Here is a 20,267-nt window from a genome sequence, read left to right as displayed (position 1 = left end):
CTTTGAAAAGTTCTTCTGAGGCCAAGACATGCTAATTTTCCTTGACACCTGACTCTAGGCCTAAAACTCCAGCTCCAGAGGATTTGATGCCCTAGCCTGGCACACACACACACACACACACACACACACACACACACACTAAATAAATAAACCTTTAAAATACTCCTGTGTGTCGGAAAACCTCCGAGCAGGTTCCCTGGGCTCCTACGTCTCCTTCACACTTCCTCCTGAATCCTGTCCTCCTCTTCACACTTCCTCCTGAATCCTGTCCTCCTCCTCTGGTCTTAAAGCCCCCATTTCCTCCTCTTGTTACTGAGAAACATAACCGTATGATGACAGTGTTTGGTGGGATCCTCAGATGAGCCTGGGCCGTTGGGATAGATGCGTCTGGATAGTTATCAAGGGGGTTTTGACCACTTCTCTTTTGTCCTTGCCACAGGAAACGCGAGCAGGTTCAGCCCCGTTTGGACCCCCTTAGATCTTAACCCCTGACTTTGAAGGTTCTAAAGCACCCTAGGCATGGCTTCTGTAGATATCGCTCCTTGCCCATCGACTCCCTTTCTCCCCATGCACACACGTGACGGCTCTGACTTTACTAGAAAGCACAGCTCATGTGAATAAAAGAGTTGATTCTTGCATCTGGGAGCTACTGATGTCAGTCGGATGCTCTAGAACAAGTCATTATCTAAACCGAGTTAGTGTAAGTCAGCCATTGTGGATGGAAAATTAACTCTCCCCTTTATGTACATGGGTGTTGTCTGCATGTGTATCTGTGCACCGTGTGCAGTGACCTCAGAGACCAAAAGAGGGCATTGGATTCTCTGAGACTGGAGTGACAGATGGCTGAGCCAGGGGGTGGATGCTGGGATCTAACCCAGTCCTTTGGAAGAGCAGCCAGTGGTCTTTTTTTTTTTTTTTTTTTTTTTTTGGTTTTTCGAGACAAGGTTTCTCTGTGGCTTTGGAGGCTGTCCTGGAACTCACTCTGTAGACCAGGCTGGCCTCGAACTCACAGAGATCTGCCTGCCTCTGCCTCCCAAGTGCTGGGATTAAAGGTGTGTGCCACCAACGCCCGGCTGCAGCCAGTGTTCTTGACTGCTGAGCCATCTCTCCAGCCCAGACCGAAAATTGACTTTTCAGTTTATTTTTATCTCAACTGATTTCTTGACTATTCAAATTTTAGTTCTACAGATGAATTTTTTTAAATCAGGCGATGAACACACACTGCTCCTGGAGTCCCCCAGACATGACCAATGTGAGCTTGAAGGTAAACTTTTGTATGCTGCCTATTTTGAAAACGTGGAAATCATCAGGCTCCTAGACACTGTTGCTGAGCTAAGTGTGCCGAGTGTTTCCACCTAGCTTGTCTCTCTCAGAAGGTTATGCCCCGAGCAAGCCTCAGCCCTCTCAGAAGGCTACGCTGTGGGCAAGCCTCAGCCCTCTCAGAAGGCTACGCTGTGGGCAAGCCTCAGCCCTCTCAGAAGGCTATGCTGTGGGCAAGCCTCAGCCCTCTCAGAAGGCTACGCCGTGAGCCAGCCTCAGCCCTCTCTCTGTGAGGCTGAACGAATGTTTCCAGCTCAGGATCTGTTAACAGAGAGGTCTATTGTTCCAATTGGATATCTCGTCTCTGACTCACTGGTCACTAAGACTCTACACCACACCCACAGCTGTCCCATCCGCATGTCCATCCCTGGGTGACTAACCCTGCATCCATGCAGCGCTGTGCAGACTAAGCCCTTGCTGGCCTCCTGATAGGGTGACAAAGCTCTTCTTCTCTAGTCCCAGTCTAGTTCTGGCATTCTCTCCCTCCCCCTCCTTCCCTCCTTCCCTCCCCCTCCTACCCCCCTCCCTCCTTCCTTTCCTTTTCAGTTTTTCTTTTGTAAGTCAGGGTCTCACAGAGCCCAGACTGGTCCCGAACTTGCTATATAGCCGAGGCTGGTTTTGAATTTCCGATTCTTCTGCTTCTCCCTCCCGAATCTTGGGATCACAGGTGACACCTTCTTCACATGCAGCCCCTGGTCTGGCCTTTCCATAGGGATTATGGTGACAGAAACACCTGCCCACAGGAGACTGGCAGACACCCCCTGACCTGACTCTCGGATGTGAATCCAGGTCCTCCGGCAGGCAGCAGGCCCAGCTGTCCCCAGTCCTGATCTGAACCCGTAGAGACGTCCTGACACCTGTTGCTGTATTTCAGAGCTTTGACTGTGCCCAGCGATGGGGCAGTGCCTGGCCCTGCAGCCAGTGAGAGGTCACCAGGCTGCCCAGAGGCCTGGCCCGTTCATTTTCTGGCACTTTTTTAAACATTGCTTTTGTAAAGTTAATACACTTGGTTCTGGGCTCCCCGGTGTGTGTGGCATTTTCACGTCCACGCTATGCATTGTTCTGACCCCCCCTTGTGGCAGCTCTTACCTTGTGTAAACCAATGACCTCAGACCTTATAGGCCTCACCGAGGCTGGGGCAACTCCTAGGTGTCGGTGCTGCAGGTGAGGGGCACCCCAAGCTCCTCCCAGCTACCCCACTTCACCCCTGGCCTGCTTTGCTGAGACGGAGAGCACTCCACATGCGGCCAGGAGGCGCTGGGATTTCTGGGTTGGTCTCTCCCTGCGCCTTCTAGTGATGCCTGAGGGTGCAAGCTCCCAGTCCACACCCTCCCCCTGCCCGCAGACACACAAGCCTGTTCTCAGGCCCTGGCTTTGACTCTCAGCTGGTCCCCAGGCCTTCCTCAGCGTGGGTGTTGGGGACCCTTGCCAGCTTCCCCTGCCTGGCTTGCCTCGTTCCCTATTCGTTAGTGGATCCCACCACCTACCAAAGGGCTGTGGGGGCATTCCTAGGTGTCCCTCGTGCCTGCTCAACCCTGGATGCACACGGAGTGTGGTCAGAGTGGGGAGTGTCGTTCCTGGTGAGAACAGAACTTGTGAGAAGCAGTTCCTGCTCGATAACACGACTCTGTAAGGCCGGCCTCCGCCTAGCGCGGCAGACACGCTGACTGGGCAGAGACCAATCTCCGACCCTAACGTATGACTCTGCGTCCCGCTTCTGCTGTGTGGAGAAGGGAACAACCTTCCTGGCCATCTAGGTCTTATCTTTCCACACAGGGATGTGTGGGTGCATCCTGGTCAGTAAGGCTGTTTGTCAGGGGTAGGACCCTGCAGGCAGGCTTGGCTGTGAGCAGTTTTCTGCTCCCAATTTCTCTTTTGGGGGGTGGGTAGCTAAGCAGAGCTGAGGGGGAGAAGGAAGGGGCAGGATAGCCAGACCAGCAGGCATTTGCCGAGACCAGCGATCCCGGTTCCTTCGTAGCTATGAAAGTGAACTGTCAGATTTTTTTATTTATAACACATTCAACCCGAGTCCCCCAAAGCTTTCTCCACCCCCACCCCCAGTGCAGCCCCCCCCAGTCGTGGGAAAACAGTCGTGGGGGAGAGGTGGTTGCTGAGCTCAGGTTGGGACCTGTTCCAGGCTGTGCCACACTCCAGATAGGATGGTGGCTCTCAGGCTGGGACTCCACTTTGTAAAGCAGTAGCTTGTTCCACTTGGAGCACCAGTGCTGAGGCATGACTCTGCACCTTGTTTGTACAAGCAGGCAGCCACCGTCTCTTCTCATAAACCGTGAGGCACAGATGAGACACGGCCTATTTACACACAAATATAACCGCCCATAGACTTACCCAGTTACAGCCAGGAGGGTGTGTGAGCATGGGAATATCAAAACCATTTCAGAAAACCAGACCCACGGAATGCACCATATCAGCAGCAATGCAATGTTTTTGTATGATGATTGTTGTTGTTGTTGTTTGGTTTTGGTTTTTGTTTTTTCGAAACAGGGTTTCTCTGTGGCTTTGGAGCCTGTCCTGGAGCCTTTGGAGCTCTTGTAGACCAGGCTGGCCTCTAACTCACTGAGATCCACCTGCCCCTGCCTCCCGAGTGCTGGGACTAAAGGTGTGAGCCACCACCGCCAGGCTTCAATGTTTTTCCAGGGTCACATAAAATGAGGGACACATAACACTGGGGCCCTAATCCTAACCCTGACTTGTCATCAGATCACCATGGGCATCCAACACAGAAGCTGTAAGTAGGGCCTTCTAACATGTGGCTCACCTAAACTGCAGTTCACCCCACCGCGGGTGTGGCCTCGAACCAGCTCAGCCTAAGTCAAATTCATCCCCAGGTTCCCTGCCGTCTGGCCACCCTGTGCTCTCTCTTCCTGCCGCAGCAGGGACCCTTTGAGCCTTGCAGCCCCTTCCTCCCTTTCCGTGCAATCTGTAACATAGCCGTGTAAAGTATGTGTGAGCATTACTGGCAGTAATTAAGAGTGGTGTGGAAGAGCCTGTGACTGCTATGGTCTGTCTGTCAAGTGTAGTCAGTGGTACTTGGTAAATTAAACCCAGCGAGATCGACATAGCTTGTGAATTCACTGTTACTCTGTAAACTGACATTGCACGCATCTGTCTGTTTTCAACATCTCTTGCTCACAATAGTGAGCGTGTATCTGCAGGTCCCTCAACCTCATGGTAGGGATGTGTTTCCAGCCTCTCTTACAGGAGCAGAACTACAGAAGCCAAAAAGCAAGGTTCGTGCATTTGGACCTTCCCTAGACCTATGGACTAGATCGTTGATGGATTAGGGATTTGTTCCTGTTTTGGCAGATGTGGGGTACCTGTGGGGTTTGAAGATCAGGTGCCTCTAACATGGCGTCACTTGTGCTAAGGTCTGAGAGCCTGCTACAGTGCGGGCAGAAAATGACAATGCATTGGGGCCAGGACCACACATAAATCTGAGCCGGCAGGGGTGTCAGCAGCCCTGATTCACCTGGCAGCTCCAACTCTGCAGGACACATGGAATCGAAACCTAATCAGGCTCTCCTGAAGTCACCTTACTTTCAGTGGGGCTGTGTCTGCTCTGCCGAGGCTACAGCCCGCGTCCTCCACTCCTCCCCGTGCTATCAAGAAGCAGAGAACAGTGCAGAAGAGACAGGCTGGCTGCTGGAGAGAAGCTGGGCTGCCCTGCCCCACATACCCCAGATGGGGTAGAAGGACAGGGTTACGGTACTGAGTGCCTGTGGATCTGAGCACGGGTGTGCCTCGTGTGCGCCTGTGTGGATCGGGGCTGCTGGGGTGTGGAGAGGATGAAGGGACACTTGGCGTTGGACAGAGAAGGTGGACTGGGCTGCCTTTCATTAGGGCACCTGCTGCCTTGGAGGCACCCGTGTGGGAAGACAGACTAGGAGAGCCGCTGGGCCGAGGGCACCCTCTGCTGGCAGACCTTGCATCCTGCACCCAGGGATAGGAACGAAATTCACCCAACTGAGAAAACTTTGATGTTTGGAGGGAGGTTAGTGTTAGCAAGAAAGAGGATTTCTGTATCAACGGACAGTGGAAATGGGGGAGCCCTGTATAATCCCCATTTGCTATCATCCCCAACCGGCTCAGATCACAATTATATAGCTACTGTTAAGGGAACTGTGGCTCCCTCTGGGCTTCTTTTTGCTTTGAGAACTCTCAACACTTCAGGACTTCCGGAGCTGCCCCAGAATGAGGTCTCTCATTGGCTACACAGTGGCCAAAGGCCAGGCTGTCTCTGCCCTGTCCTAAAGCAGGTTTCTCCAAAGACCTGAGCCTCGAGGGGAGAGGGATAAGCAGAACTCTGCTCATCGTGCCCCAGCTTCTCTTCCTTTGAGCGGGCGCACACCTCAGGCTTCCCCGGGGTATGCCTTAGAGGAAAGGCAGGGCCGTGTCTATGCTCCATGCCTCTGCTCCCTCTGCTTACCGGCCAAGGAAGACGGGAAGGGCGAAGATGAAGCCACGCCACTGTTTGGAGGATAGCTTACCGAAGCCTGGTGAAGGAGGGACAGTGCGTTGTGTTCATTGTTGCCATGGCAATACTCGAGAAGAAGTGGTTTAGGGAAGGGATGTTTTATTCTGCCCCACAGCTCCCAGGATCTAGTCCTTCATGCAGCTGCTCATGTTGTGTCCAGATCAGGTAGCGCGGAGCAAAGAATGAAGGTGCTCAGGTCACTCTCTGGATTTGATTCAGTCAAGGCTGCCCAAGCCAGTCAAGGTGTGGTCACACCCACATTTAGGGTGAGTCTTCCCATATCCACCCAATCTAGAAGCCGTCATAGACCAGTCCAGAGGTCTGCCTCCTCGGTGTCTCTAGCTGGAGCGTGTCAAGTTGGCAGCCATCACAAATGTTTTGATTTGATTTGGGGAAGGGAAAGAAATGGTGAAATATAGTGTCTAAAAAGTTTAAAACTGAGCCGGGCGTTGGTGGCGCACCCCTTTAATCCCAGCACTTGGGAGGCAGAGGCAGGTGGATCTCTGTGAGTTCGAGGCCAGCCTGGTCTACAGAGCGAGTTCCAGGACAGCCTTGAAAGCCACAGAGAAACCCTGTCTCGAAAAACCAAAAAAAAATTTTTTCTGACCGTACTCGGAGTTCAGGAGCAAGGACAGGTAAAGCTGCTTGCAGGGCGTGCAGCCAAGTGGGTACGTAAAAGCCACAGAACAGTCACATCCGTCCTAGGCTGTCTGCGTCCTCTGTGTATCGGAAACACCACCCTCCCCTGCCACAAGAGTCACGACACCTGGCCGTCTGGGCATACTGTTCCAAGGACGTGGGAGCTGAGGCATTTGAGGAAGGCGGGTACAGGAGGGGCTGTGACTGCCCTGAGCAGGTGTGAGAGGGGCCCTTGCTCCCAAACCTGAGGAAGGCCCTGTCCCCAGGGGTCCTCCGCCCAACCCTGGCTCCATCTCGTCATGTGTGCCCACAGCTTCCCGCAGCATGGGAACCCCAGTCCTAAGATGGCTTCTATGCCACCGAATACTTAACAATGAGCATTATCCACAGTAGGTGGAAGGTCTGTGTCCCTATGTTCCAGGGTGCCAGCAGGAGCCTCGCACGTGGAGGAGCCGGCTGGCTTTCTTCCTGACACAGCACTCTACCGATTTCCAGGGACAAGTCTTCCACCGCATCCACAGAGGCTCCAGGCTGGGCCCTCTGGCCCAGGTAGCACAGACACCCCAGCCCTCTCTGTGGTGAGGTAGAATGTATGTTTTTAATTAATATAATGTATACGAGTGTGGGTGTTATGTATGTGCTTAGCTCAACCCTGGATCCATCTCGTCATAAATGCCCACAGCGTGGGGGCCTTGGAGTCCAGAAGAGGTCATCAGATCCCCTGGAAGTGGAGTTAACTTACCTTCGTGACCCGTTCCATGGGTGCCGGTAACCTAACCCAGGTCCTCTGTTCGAGTAACAAATGCTCTTAACCACTGAGCTATCTCTCCAGCCCCAATTTCTTTCCCTAAAAATTGTTACTTCTCTTTAAGTAGTTTGTTAGTTCCCTGAGAATTTGATACAACATGTTTTGGTCGTATTTACCCCTACCAGCTCCCCCTAACTCATCACGGATCTGCTCTGTCTCCCCACGCCCACGGTGGGGGCTCTACACATTTATACACACATGTCTTTCTGAGCTGTTTCAAATGTGTGTTGTTGGGGAAGGAGAAGTGGACAAAGCCCTACCCTTACCCAAGAAGCTGTTTGCAGCTAAAAGCTACTGAGACAGGAAAATCTGTTTTCTCCAGTGGAGCGACGCTTGGTGTGTGTATAGGCCACACTTCAGGGAGGCCCCACGCTCAGGAGTAGTTGGCCAGCACAAAACCACTCCGTGTGCTTGTTGTTGTTATGGATTTTTTTTTTTTTGTCTTTTGGTTTGGGCTTTTGTGGGGCGGAGAAGGAGAAAAACTTGAAGGGGGTGGGTATGGAGGTGGGGAGGATCTGAGAGGACTTGAGGAGGGGGAGAAATGCTAAAATATATTGTCTAAAAGGCTTCAAAATAATAAAAATGCAATCATAAAGATAAACGGAATGTGTGTTTTTCATCAACGTGTTTACTGGTGAAGCCTCTGTGCCCTGCCCCCTTCCTACCACCCCTGTGGCCTTTACCTCACTTTTGCACGGTCAGGGGACTTCTGTGGGTGGGCAGGGTGCTTCATAGTGGAACTGACCATGCGTATTCAGAACAAGGACCGAGCATCCAAGCTGAGTTCTGAGAAGTCAAGCTATGTGGTGACTGCCCTGACCACGGCACGTGGCAGGGAGATAGATTGTAAGAGATTGCTAAGAGACAGACAAGCGCTGGGATAGTCTGTGAGAGATTACTAAGAGACGGACATGCGCAGTTATAGACTGTGAGAGACTACTAAGAGACGGACATGCGCAGTTATAGACTGAGAGATTACTAAGAGATGGACGAGCTCTGTTATAGACTGTGAGAGATTACTAAGAGACGGACACGCGCTGGGATGCAGCTCATTGAGAGGGCCAATCTAACATCCAAAGTGGGGTGGGGTCTCCACATCACAAAAACTGTGTGTAATCCCAGGACTCCCGATGTGGGGAGGCAGGAGGGTCCGAAACTCAAGGCCGTCCTTAGCTACATAATTAGTGATCAGCCTGGGTGACCGGAGAGCCTGCCTTTAAAAGAAAACAAAAAAGAAAAATTAAGATGTGCCTGTTGCTTTTCTCGTGCCTGTGAGAAAATTCTTGGCAAAAGCAGCAAAGCAAGGGCGTGCTTTGGCTGGATGTTTAAACGGGTTAGTGCCATCACGGTTGAGGCCGTGGCGGCCAGAGCACGAAGCATTTACACCACACACACAGGGCCTGAGAGGCATGGAAGCTGTTCCACCAGCCTCTTCCTGCCTCAGTCAAGGACCCCAGGGGGATGGTGCCACCCACATTCTGGGATGTCTTCCCTCAGCTACATCTCTCTGGAAACATCCTCAGACACACCCAGAGGCTCACGCCTTCAGTCCCAGAACTCGGGAGGCAGAGGCGGGCGGATCTCTGTGAGTTCGAGGCCAGCCGGGTGTACAGAGTGAGTTCCAGGACAGATAAAGCTCTATAACGAGGCGCCGTCTTCCTGTGATGTTGTGCTTTTCCATAGGGACACACTAAGAATACTCAAGGGAGTGACTAGGGAAGTCACGCGCCTGGCCTTTTGGGACGCATATTTTTGGATTCCGGTCACGCTGTCTCCAGGCCCTTTGCCCTTAGTGACTGCAGAGAGAAGCCGTGACTGCTTCAGTCCGTGAGCCAGCAGGCGCTTGAGTGTCTGCGTATTCCGGGAACACAGGCGAGGGAGTCCGTTATTTATGGAAAGCCTGTGGAGAATGCTGGGATCTTGGAAGAACTTCACAGAGTAGGACTGTGGAGTGGAGTGCAGGCCTGCCAGTCATGTTCACAGTCGCTAGGAATGCCTGCACTCCGGATGTGAGGGAATACGTCTGTGTGCTGGGTCCCAGGGGCATCCTGGGAGTGCGGGCCCTGAGCACTGCTGGCTCCCAGCAAGGGAGTGGAGGAGGCTGAGAGCCAGGGAAAGGTAGCATCAGATCACTGTCACCACCCACCGAAGTAGCTGTCCTGGTTTCAGCCGCGTGCTCCTGAGCTAGCCCTGGAAGGCCCCTCTGGGAATGGCGTCACCCCAAGGGCGATGTAAGGGAACTCCCTGGGGCCCCATGGTTAAAAGGAGAAACTGCCTGGTGTTTCCATTCTCCACTGGGACCGGACTGCAGGGCCAACCCCCCAGGCTGGCTTGCTTGTGAGCTGCAAGAGTGGTATCAGTGGTGTCACTCATCCCTGCTGAGGACAAATGCCCCGTGATCATCTACTTGCCTAAGGTCCCATTGCATTAAATGTCTCTGAAAAGATGCTCTGCATCTCCTGGTCTTAGGATGACTGAGTAGAGGTTATGAGAAACTGACTCCTGGGTACCAAATGCATAGCACTGTGCTGGGAGGGTCAACTTCAGAGGGACCCTGCAGTGTGCCCTGCAGAGAACACAGCAGCGGTCCACGCTGGAGGAACTTAACTCGTTACAGACCCCGGGCCACACTCCTGCCTCCTGCCACCCCAGGGCCCCGAGTGCATGATGCCGCCAGCCTTTGAGTCTCAAATCTCTGTGAAGTCTCTGCTTATAGATTGGGGCCTTTGCCCAGAACATCACCATAGAGACCATCTTTCTTGTACCACGCAACCTTCCACAGTGCCTAAGGGACACCAGTGACACAGGGGCCTTGTTCTGGAGCCCAGCCTTGTTCTGCCATCTTTAGGTCACAGTTCGGGTATGTGAAGAGATGGCAGGGTGTAGCAATGGACGCCAAGGGAGAAGTGTATTTTCCTACTTTATGCGGTCAGTAAGCGCTGCTCACACAGCCGGCCCCCCACAAAAGCATTTATCCCACGTGGTCCAATAACCCCACGTGTTTTTCAAGACAGGGTTTCTCTGTGTAACAGCCCTGGCTAGCCTTCACTTTGTAGGTCAGACTGTCCTCGAACTCACAGAGCTCTGCCTCCCGAGCACTGGGACTAAAGGCGTGTCCCCCCACCGCCCGGCTTCAAGCCTGTGTGTTTTCAGTTTGCCAGGTTTCAAAGACTCCCTTTTTCTTCTCTCCTCCCTTAGGTGGCATCTTTCATTCAACTCCAGTGTTGGTGGGTCCATGGGGGGGCGGGCCCATGGGGGAGTGGCCACAGTCCTCATAAACCTCACTTAAATCCAGTTGTTGCTTTGGGTAACACAGTGGTTCTTCCGGTAGATGGGTTTTAGCAGTGGACAGAAATTCCGTTTTACTACTCCGTGTGACTTGAAGGACAGACAGTGTCTGAGTGCCATCCTGAGAGAAAATCTATTTTTAGAAACCGAGCTACACAGGGGTGCTGAGACCGGGGAGCAGTCCCAAGGTGCAAGAGAGGCCCAGAGAGAAACGGAGGGAGCTGAAGCCCACAGCAGGAGGTTCTGCTCCAGCTGCCAAGTGCAGAGAGAAAGCCAGCCCTGCCCTCCACAGCTGGCCAGGAGACTCATCCATTGGGAGCGACCCCGGACTTGGGAAGCTCCAGGCCAGGACGGGGGCCAGGGCTCTGATGCTCACAGCTGTGGGGCCTGCGAACTCTGCAGCACACAGCGACATCCACAGCCAGGGGCTAGAGCCCGATGGGGTGGGGTCGGGAGAGCATGAGACAGCTCTCCACCTGCGCAGCCCCTCGCTCTTTTCCTGCGCAGCGCTCGCTCGCTCGTTCTTTCTCTGTGCAGCGCTCGCTCTCCACCCGCGAAGCTCTCGGTGCCCCGGTGCCATGGTGCCGCCATCACTTCCTACGTTCCACTGGGGAGACACGCTCCAGCCTGAGCACCCTCCCCACCTCTCTGCGTGGACCACCCCGCCCTGCCCGCCCCGCCCCCGGCCCCGCCCCCTCCGTCTCCCACTTCTGAAAATCTACAGAGAAGCCGATTTATCACTTCATGCTATTTTTCACTATTGCCTTTAATTTTTTTAGTTTTTTTTTTTTTTGGTTTTTTGAGACAGGGTTTCTCTGTGGCTTTGGAGGCTGTCCTGGAACTCGCTTGGTAGTCCAGGCTGGTCTTGAACTCACAAGAGATCCGCCTGCCTCTGCCTCCCGAGTGCTGGGATTAAAGGCATGCGCCACCAACGCTCGGCCTTGCCTTTAAATTTTTAAATGTTACATTTACACGCTGTGTGGGACAGTTTGTAGAGGTTGATTTTTTTTTCCTTCTACCATGGGCAGAACTCAGGCCATCAGGTTTAGTGACAAGTTCCTCCACTCTCTAAGCCAGTTGGCAGCTCTCTTTTCCTTTTTTTTTTTTTTCCTGGTTATTTTCTTTTTCCTTTTATTTTTCCTTTTCATGCAGTCCTAGCAATACGCTCTGTGCAGACTGGTTGGCTGGGTTAAAAACTACATTCTACAGTGACTCCAGGCACACACCTCTCAGGCCCTTGTCTTCCGCTCTTCTGGGGGTGCTGTGAACCTTGGCCTTGGACACCCAGCCTCCAGGACTGTAAGAAAGGAAACTTTCCTTTTTTCTTTTTCTTTTCTTTTTTCCGAGACAGGGTTTCTCTGTGGCTTTGGAGGCTGTCCTGGAACTAGCTTTTGTAGACCAGGCTGGTCTCGAACTCACAGAGCTCTGCCTGCCTCTGCCTCCCAAGTGCTGGACTAAAGGTGTGCACCACCATTCCCCGGCAAGAGAAAAGTTTCTTCTTCATAAATTACAGTTTCTGATATCTAGAGATAGCAGCCAGAATGGGCTAAGATGGAGGGAATAGATCCAAAGGCTAGCATAAACGTCTGGAGCCAGCTTGGAGAGAGACACTACAGGGGGGTGGGGAACACAGGCTATCCAGGGAGAAGAGCATTTGGCAGCTAGTTAATCAGGGAGGCAGCTCTCCCAGGGGGCAAATGCCAGGGAGCAAAGACCGGTGTGGTGGGGGCCCTGGGGAGGAAGCTGGCTTCCTGCAGTCACTGGGGAGAGGCCCCAGGGAGCTCTGGGGATGAGGTCTGCCTAGTGGCCTTCCCTGCAGATACGCTGTGTCTACTCAGATGTCATTTCAGGAAAGCTGTCCCTGCTGCGGCAGTCAGCAGGCTTACCCACTGTCGGAAGGGCTGCAGAGAGTTCATTCTCAGGTTCTCCACACTGCTGGGATGCTCACCAAAGCAGAAAACTCCAGAATTTAGATGCTGGGGGAACGAGCAAGCTTGACCACTAACTAGACTTTGAGAAAAATGTCGAGTGGCAGAATCCAAATTCCTCTCACAGAAGTCCTAAACCCATCATTGCTGAAGAAGGTCTGTGCTCTCTGGGTGTGTCTGCTTGCCTGGGACATCTAGAACCACAGCTGTCCATTCTAGATCGAGGTTTACCCCCTGCCCTGGGCCTGGGTGGGTGCTGGAGTGACCCAACCATGCACTTGCCTCTGGTGACCAACACTGGGTGCTGGTTAGCAGCGAGGCTCATTGATTCCAAACTGATAAGAAAAAAAAAAAAAGATTGGGCCAGAGAGATGCCTTAGCCATTAACAACATACACTGCTCTACCAGAGGACCAGAGTTTGATTCCCAGAACCCATGTTGGGTGGCTCATAACTGCTTATCATTCCAGTTCCAAAGGGCATCTCTGGCCTCCACAGTAACCCAACTTATGTGCACATACACACAAACATGTGTATAATTAAACAAAGTAAAACTTAAAATAGTACCTAGCCAGGTGTGGTGACACACACCTTTAATTCCAGCACTTGGGAAGTAGAGGTCGCCAGATCTCTGAGAGTTGAGGCCACCCTGGTCTGCATAGAGAGCTCCAAAACAGCCAGAGAGACCGTGTCTCAAAAGACAAAAGTGAAACAATCACACCTTTGGGTAGGTCTGGGAGGGCTTTTCTAGAAAGGACTGACTGGGGATAACGGCCTGGGCTGACTGTGAATGGAACCATCTATGGCCCGGGGGCCTGGACAGCATGGAAAAAGGGAAAAGGACAAAGCCAATTGTGTTGGCTGATGCTGGGTGTCAACCTGGAGGTGGGAGCCCTCAGCTAGGGGTTGCCTCAGCCAGACTGGCCTGTGGGACAATCATTGATGTAGAAGGCCCTCTGTGTGTGGTACCATTCCCCAGGCAGGGGAGTTTGGGCTGAATAAAAAGGCTAGTTAATTCATGAGCAGGGAGCAAGCCCAGAAGCAGCCTTCCTCGGCAGTTTCTGCTCCCGGCTCCTGCCTTGAGTTCTTGTGTTGGCTTCCCTCTGTGAGGGACTGTAAGGTGTAAGATGAAATAAAACCTGTCCTCCCCAAGTTGTTTTCGGCCATGACGTTGCCCATTGCCACAGAATCGGAACTAGAACAGAGCTGAGCGCTACCATGCCCTTCTCCACTTCCTGATTCGCCCGTGTGCTCCTGCTACGATGGACTGGACCCTCCAACCATGAGCCCAAATAACCCCTCCCTCCCCAAGATGCTTCTCCCGGGCACCTTTTCACAGTGACAGGAGAAGTGACACCGGTCTTCACCCACCAGTGGGACTGACTGTTAGGCACACGATGTTTCCATGCTAAGCTTTGGAGCAGCCGCCGTACCGTTTCCCACAGCGGTAAAGAATTACGATTGTGTTTCTGGGGCCTTTGGCTGACCCTGGAACGCAAAAGTCATCCAGTGGCTGCTGGGACACCTTAGGAAGTTGGGGAGACCCAAGTCTCCTTGTGGCCGTCGCCTTTCCATCCAGACATTTGTGGAGCAGCACATAGGTGTGTAAAAGAAAACCCGTGACCATCCCACTTTCCCATCCCAGGGAAATTAAAAGTCCAGGTTGGGCCGAACAACGGTAGGGGTGGGGCGGGGTGGGGGCCATGCCCTAAAAGGCTCATCCTGAGAGCCTGAGGAGCCAGGGAAGATTCAGGACCACAAATACAGTCAGGACACGGGAATGGCAGAGGCTTAGATCCAGCCAGCCATCCCAGAGTATGCAAGAGCTATGGGAAAATACCAAAGTTAGCGTGAGTGGAATTGGAACTCCCAAAGAAAAGGAAATAGGGCATGGGAAATATTTGAGAGTTCATGCCCAGGAATTTTTGGAAGGAACAAGGCTCTAGAGAAGCAGGGAGATAAATAGAACAGGGAGGTATGGACCACACAGCGTCATGGGAAGCGCAGTCCACACGCTGCAGCCACTGTGTGCTTGGGAGGAAACGTCCCCAGCACGTGAGAGAGCAGCCACGAGTGTGCTCGTCCTCAGAGTGGCCTCTGGCTCCTGTTCTGTCGTGGTGTGAGGTGGGAGCATCCCGGGTTTGGTTCTAGCTGTGGAGCCTAACAAAGGTGGAGCAAATTCGTGAGTGACCACGATGAAAGCAAAATCCAGCAGAAGCAAAGTGATTGTGACTAAGGCAGAATACAAGTGATTACAGTTGTTCAGGAACACCCAGCACTGGACATCTGAGATCCAAACACAAGAGGTAGGGAAGCGTGAGCCAGAGAGAAAGAAAACCCACGGCTGGAAAACGACCTGTAAACGAGTCCTCGCTGGAGAGATGGCTCGGCGGAGAAGAGTGTCTGCTGTTTTCCGGAGGATCAGACTTCTGACCCCAGCTCCCACTAGGAGAATCCCAACCACCTGCAACTCTAGTGCCGGAGGATCAGGTGCCCTCTTCTGTTGACTTTGGGTACTACACCCTCTCATGCATACAGGCGGTGTGTGTGTGTGTGTGTGTGTGTGTGTATGTGTGTAACACAAAAATTTAAAAACGTAAGTGAATAAATGACCCCCCATAGAACCGATGGATAAACAAACTGACTTCCATTTGCTGAAGGAGCTAGAGGACAGAATGGATGCGTGGAGGCACGGCATAACTAAACATGACCAGAATCCAGTGTCTAGAAATGAAGATTATAGTGATTGATGCCAGATGAGGCCCTGTGCAAAAACAGACCGGAGGGTGTGACATACAACATCCAAAGTGAGGTGCAGAAAAGAAGCTAGAGACAGACACATGACCTGCCCGGATGCCCCAAATTATACAGTGAAAATTCACAGTTTACCCATCACTCATTATGGCAAAGGTTCCCAGCATATTGATGCCATGGTTACAGAAAATCCAGAAAGACACCCTAGATACAGATCACACACACACACACACACACACACACACACACACACACACACGCATGCATGTGCACACACATGCATGCACATGCACACACACACACATACACACACACGGTGAAGTTTGTTCTAATGGATATTCTTGGAATGCTGTACCTGATAATCTGGAAGTTCTGGAATGTTCAATCTTGCCAGATACTTGTTTTTATAAACCAGCTCTTCACTAGGCCACTGAGCAAGGCTCGGCCAACTTCAGTGACTAAATATGAACCCCACTCTCTATCCACAAAGACAATTAAATTAGATCTCTAAAATATGTTTGAATAGCCAGTTTGCTGAACTAGCACACATTATGGAAACTGAACCCTGTCTCAGATAGCCCAGGTTGACCTCAAACTTGCTATGTAGCTAAGCATGACATAGAACCTCCCATTTTCCTGCTTCCACCTGGAAAGTGTTTACAGGTGAGAGATACCACACTTGACTCACCGTGTGAGCTGGCTGATCTTAGCTCTCAGTTGGAAGTGCTGGGGAAGAGGGAAATCTTGGCTGAGGAATTGCCTTCACCAGACCGGCCTGTGGGCATGTCTAGGGCTTTTTTTTTTTAATTGTTAATTGATGGAGGAGGGCCCTTTCCATCCATGGGCAGGTGTTGCAGAATATTCCTTTACACTGTGTGAAGATGTGTCACTATGATTGGTGTAATAAAAAACTGAATGGCCAATAGCTCGGCAGGAAGAGGTTAGGCGGGACTTCTGGGGACAGAGAGAATCCTGGGAAGAGGAAGGCGGTGTCTCCGGTCAGATGCAGAGGAGGCAGCATGAGCAGTATGAAGAGATGAGGTAACGAGTCACAGGACAGGACGTAGATTAAAGCCGGGGCGGTGGTGGCGCATGCCTTTAATCCCAGCACTCGGGAGGCAGAGGCAGGCAGATCTCTGTGAGTTCGAGGCCAGGCTGGACCGACAGCCTCCAAAACAATACAGAGAAACCCTGTCCCGAAAAACCAAAAAAAAAAAAAGTAGATTAAAATAAATTTAAGTTATAAGAGCTAGTCAGGAACAAGCCTAAGCTATAGGCTGAGGTTTCATAATTAATAAGTTTCTGTGTCATGATTTGGGGGCTGGCGGTTCATTACAGTCAGGTACTCCCTTGTTGGCTTACAACGGCACAGCACGGATTTTCCTAGAGAACGTGACATAGTCTTACACGAGGATGGACATGCACACACCACTTTGTGTCTCACTGTTTTGCCCGAAGCTGTTCTTATACAGGCCGTCTGTTCGTCACAAACCACGAGCAGCAAGGCAATCCATTTAAGTACTTCTGCAGGAAGCACCCACCGAGCCCTCCCCAGCCTCCTGTGGTGTCCTGTGGTGTCCTCCTGTCCCATCAGGCCTCTCTTCTCCATCTGCTGAGCCGAGCCACAGTTTCTCTGTTCACTTGACTGACGGGGGCTTTAGACTATGGTGAATACTTGAGCAAGGGGCTATGTTTATCAGCAGGAACTATTTTAGGAAATGATATGCATTTTATGAAGATGAATGTTCTCTAACTTAATTTATAAACAGGTATTGGAGTTTTTTTTAATTAGTCAAATCTCTCCAGAGTTACACAGTGTTTTCTCTGATCTTTGAGGAACAAAGTCGACTTTTCTTGAGGATGACCCTGGGCTTTGGACACCTCTATGTATTATACCCCAGAGGGCTGGGATTGCAGCACGGGCCACCGCGTGTGCTCTCTTCAGTGACAGGATGGGACTCAGGGCTCTGTGATTGCTAGACAGACAGTCTGCCATCTGTTCTAAAATTAGGCATCCACTTTGCCCTAGTCTATTTGTGGCACGATGGCAAAATAGGACAGATGCATAATCAATAAAGAGCAGAGAGTTATTACTCAGCTCTGGAGGCTGGAAGGCTGGGCTCACACAGGCCCACATCTAGTGAAGGCTCAGCCCTGCTCGCAATGGTCTTGAGGTACTGTGTCCTCACAGGAGGAGCACCCACCCTCACAGGAGGAGTACCCATCCCATCATCACAGGGAGGATCACCCATCCCACCCTCACAGGAGGAGCACCCACCCCACCCTCACAGGAGGAGCATCCATCGCATTCTCACAGGAGGAGCACCCATCCCATCATCACAGGAGGAGCACCCATCCCATCATCACAGGAGGAGCACCCACCCCACCCTCACAAGGAGGAGCACCCCACCCTCACAGGAGGAGCACCCACCCCAGCAGGAAGAGTGGCAGGGTGCACTGGCACAACGTCATATAAGGGGGACTCTGTTCACTCTCACTTTGTCTCCCACTCCTTTATTTTCCCCTTGGTTTTCGAGACAGGGTTTCTCCGTGGCTTTGGAGGCTGTCCTGGAACTCACTCTGTAGACCAGGCTGGCCTCAAACTCACAGAGATACGCCTGCCTCTGCCTCCCGAGTGCTGGGATTAAAGGTGTGCGCCGCCAACGCCCGGCGCCTCTCACTTCTTTCGTTGTCTGAAATTCCATTATCTAGAGTTTGGAAGGGATACTCTAATCATGAATAAATTGACTGTTAAGTAATACCATCTAGATTCATGGGGTAGGTTTTGGGGTGGATGCTGGAGTAATTGATTTTTGTCTTCTTGTGCATTTGATTAAAATGGAATTGTGTGTGTATGTGTGTGTGTGTGTGTGTGTGTGTGTGTGTACATATAGAAGACCGAGGTCAGCCTTGGATATTGTTCACAGGTCACCATCCACTTTGACTTGGGAGGCAAAGTCTCTCACTGCTTTGGAACTCATTAAGTAGGTTAGACTGATGGGCCAAGAACCCAAGGATCTGCCTGCCTGCCTCTGCCTCCCTAGTGCTGGGATTACAAGTGTGCACCATCACACCCAACCTCTCTCTGCTGGATGGAACTCTGGCCACAGTACATGCATGGCAAACACTTTTCTGATCAAGCCATCTCCCCAGCCCCAAGGAGCTTAGTTTTTTAAATATGGACTTTGTGTTCTATCCAGACACCATTGTGTCTCTTGTAAGGCTTTACTTAGTGGATTTCAAATAAGCATAGCTTACTAAACTTCTGCTTTCTGGTTGAAACCCTGTACCAAACTCCAAGGGCTGGAAGGAAGAGATTCAACATTGACAGGCAGGGAGTCATGTCCACGTCTGGAAGGTGTGACCTACCTGCCTGGAGCCTGGGGCTCTCAGAGCCAGCACTTTCTAAGACAGAACTACAGGAAGCAGGACACTCAACTCTCCCCCCAAGCTCTGCTCCTGAGGCCCTTCGCTTCAAATAGCCCTTGTCATATGCCTCTAAATTCTCCCCAGTCCCTAGTGTGACCTGGAGAAAAACCTAGTCTTTCTGGTTATACGGACATTTCCACTTTATATCTGGCCCAGCTGTGTGTGCTTAAGGCAGGGATCTGTCCCTTTGCTCTGGTGCTTGAGTCACCAGGAAGCAGTTCCCAATCAGGCTCCATCGCCAGCCTCCTGCCTCAGAGCCTTTCCCCAGAACTTTCATTCCAGGGTCAAGTGTTAGGTTTTAAAATCCAAGTTTCTCTCAAAATCCATTTAAAAAAATCCACATGATGTTTCAAAGCAAGGGTCAAAGGTTTCCCCCGGCTTTCTGTGATGTAATCTAGGTCAAGGTGGCAGAGGTGGCTGACTCTGCCACTCAGTGACTAGTCGGTCTCAGAGGTACAGGCTCTACTTACACCGTCTCAGAGGTACAGGCTCTACTTACACCGTCTCAGAGGTACAGGCTCTACTTACAGTGTCGGTCAAGGCATCAGGGCATCAGGCACATTCTCTGAGACCTGTTGGTAAGGCCATTTCTTTTCTTTGTCTTCTTTGGGTTTTTGAGTCAGGGTTTCTCTGTGTAGCCTTGGCTGTCCTGGAACTCACTCTGTAGACCAGACTGGCCTCAAACTCACAGAGATCCGCTTGCCTCTGCCTCCCAAGTGCTGATATTAAAGTCTTGTACCACCATGCCCAGCTTGACAAGCCCATTCTTAAGGAAGTACCTCCTCCCCTCCCGTGTGTGTGTGTGTGTGTGTGTGTGTGTGTGTGTGTATTGACTCAGAATGTTCTTCTGATGGGGCAGAGAGAAGGCAGGTAACATGGAACTGCTATGCTCACTACCAAATAGTCCAGGTGAGCATGGGTTTCTGTTGGGCTCGCTCCTAAGGGATAGGCAAATAAAGTCACTGAAGCTGGGCTGAGAGCAGCCCAAGGCTTAGGAGTGTCTGCTGTGTGAGATGAGGCTTAGGAGTGTCTGATGTGTGAGCTGTGGCCTCAAAACATTTTGGCTCAGAAGGTCTGACAGTGGGCCATGTCTGTCTGCTCTCCATTGAGCAACTTGACCCGAGTCACACCCAGCTGTCCTGGCCCATCATTTCCTATTCCTCCTTTTTATTTTATTAAGAAACAGAGTATGGGAGTGTGTTTGGTCTATGTTTTAGCCATGATAATTGCAATGTAAAGGGAAGCCAGGGAACAGGAGATAAGTGGTTACGCACCTAGGGATGACCCCACGCCAACATAAGCATCTACGGTTCTCTTGCTCTCCGCATAATCCTCCTCTTAACCACCACGAATTTACACTTGTGTTGCGTGTGCTGAGTTTTTTGTTGTTGTTGTTAAGATTTATTTATTTATTATGTATGTATGCATGCCTGCAGGCCAGATGAGGGCATCAGGTCTCATTATAGACAGTTGTGAGTCGCCATGTGGTTGCTGGGATTTGAACCCAAGTCCTCCGGAAGAGCAGCCAGTGCTCTTAACTGCTGAGCCATCTCTCCAGCCCATGTGTGCTGAGGTTTTGACTCTTTTATTTTCATTGGGATTTATTCAGC

The sequence above is a fragment of the Mesocricetus auratus genome, unplaced genomic scaffold, assembly GCF_017639785.1.
Source record: "Mesocricetus auratus isolate SY011 unplaced genomic scaffold, BCM_Maur_2.0 Super-Scaffold_100031, whole genome shotgun sequence".
In the NCBI taxonomy this organism is placed as follows: domain Eukaryota; kingdom Metazoa; phylum Chordata; class Mammalia; order Rodentia; family Cricetidae; genus Mesocricetus; species Mesocricetus auratus.
This window is presented reverse-complemented; position numbering follows the sequence as displayed.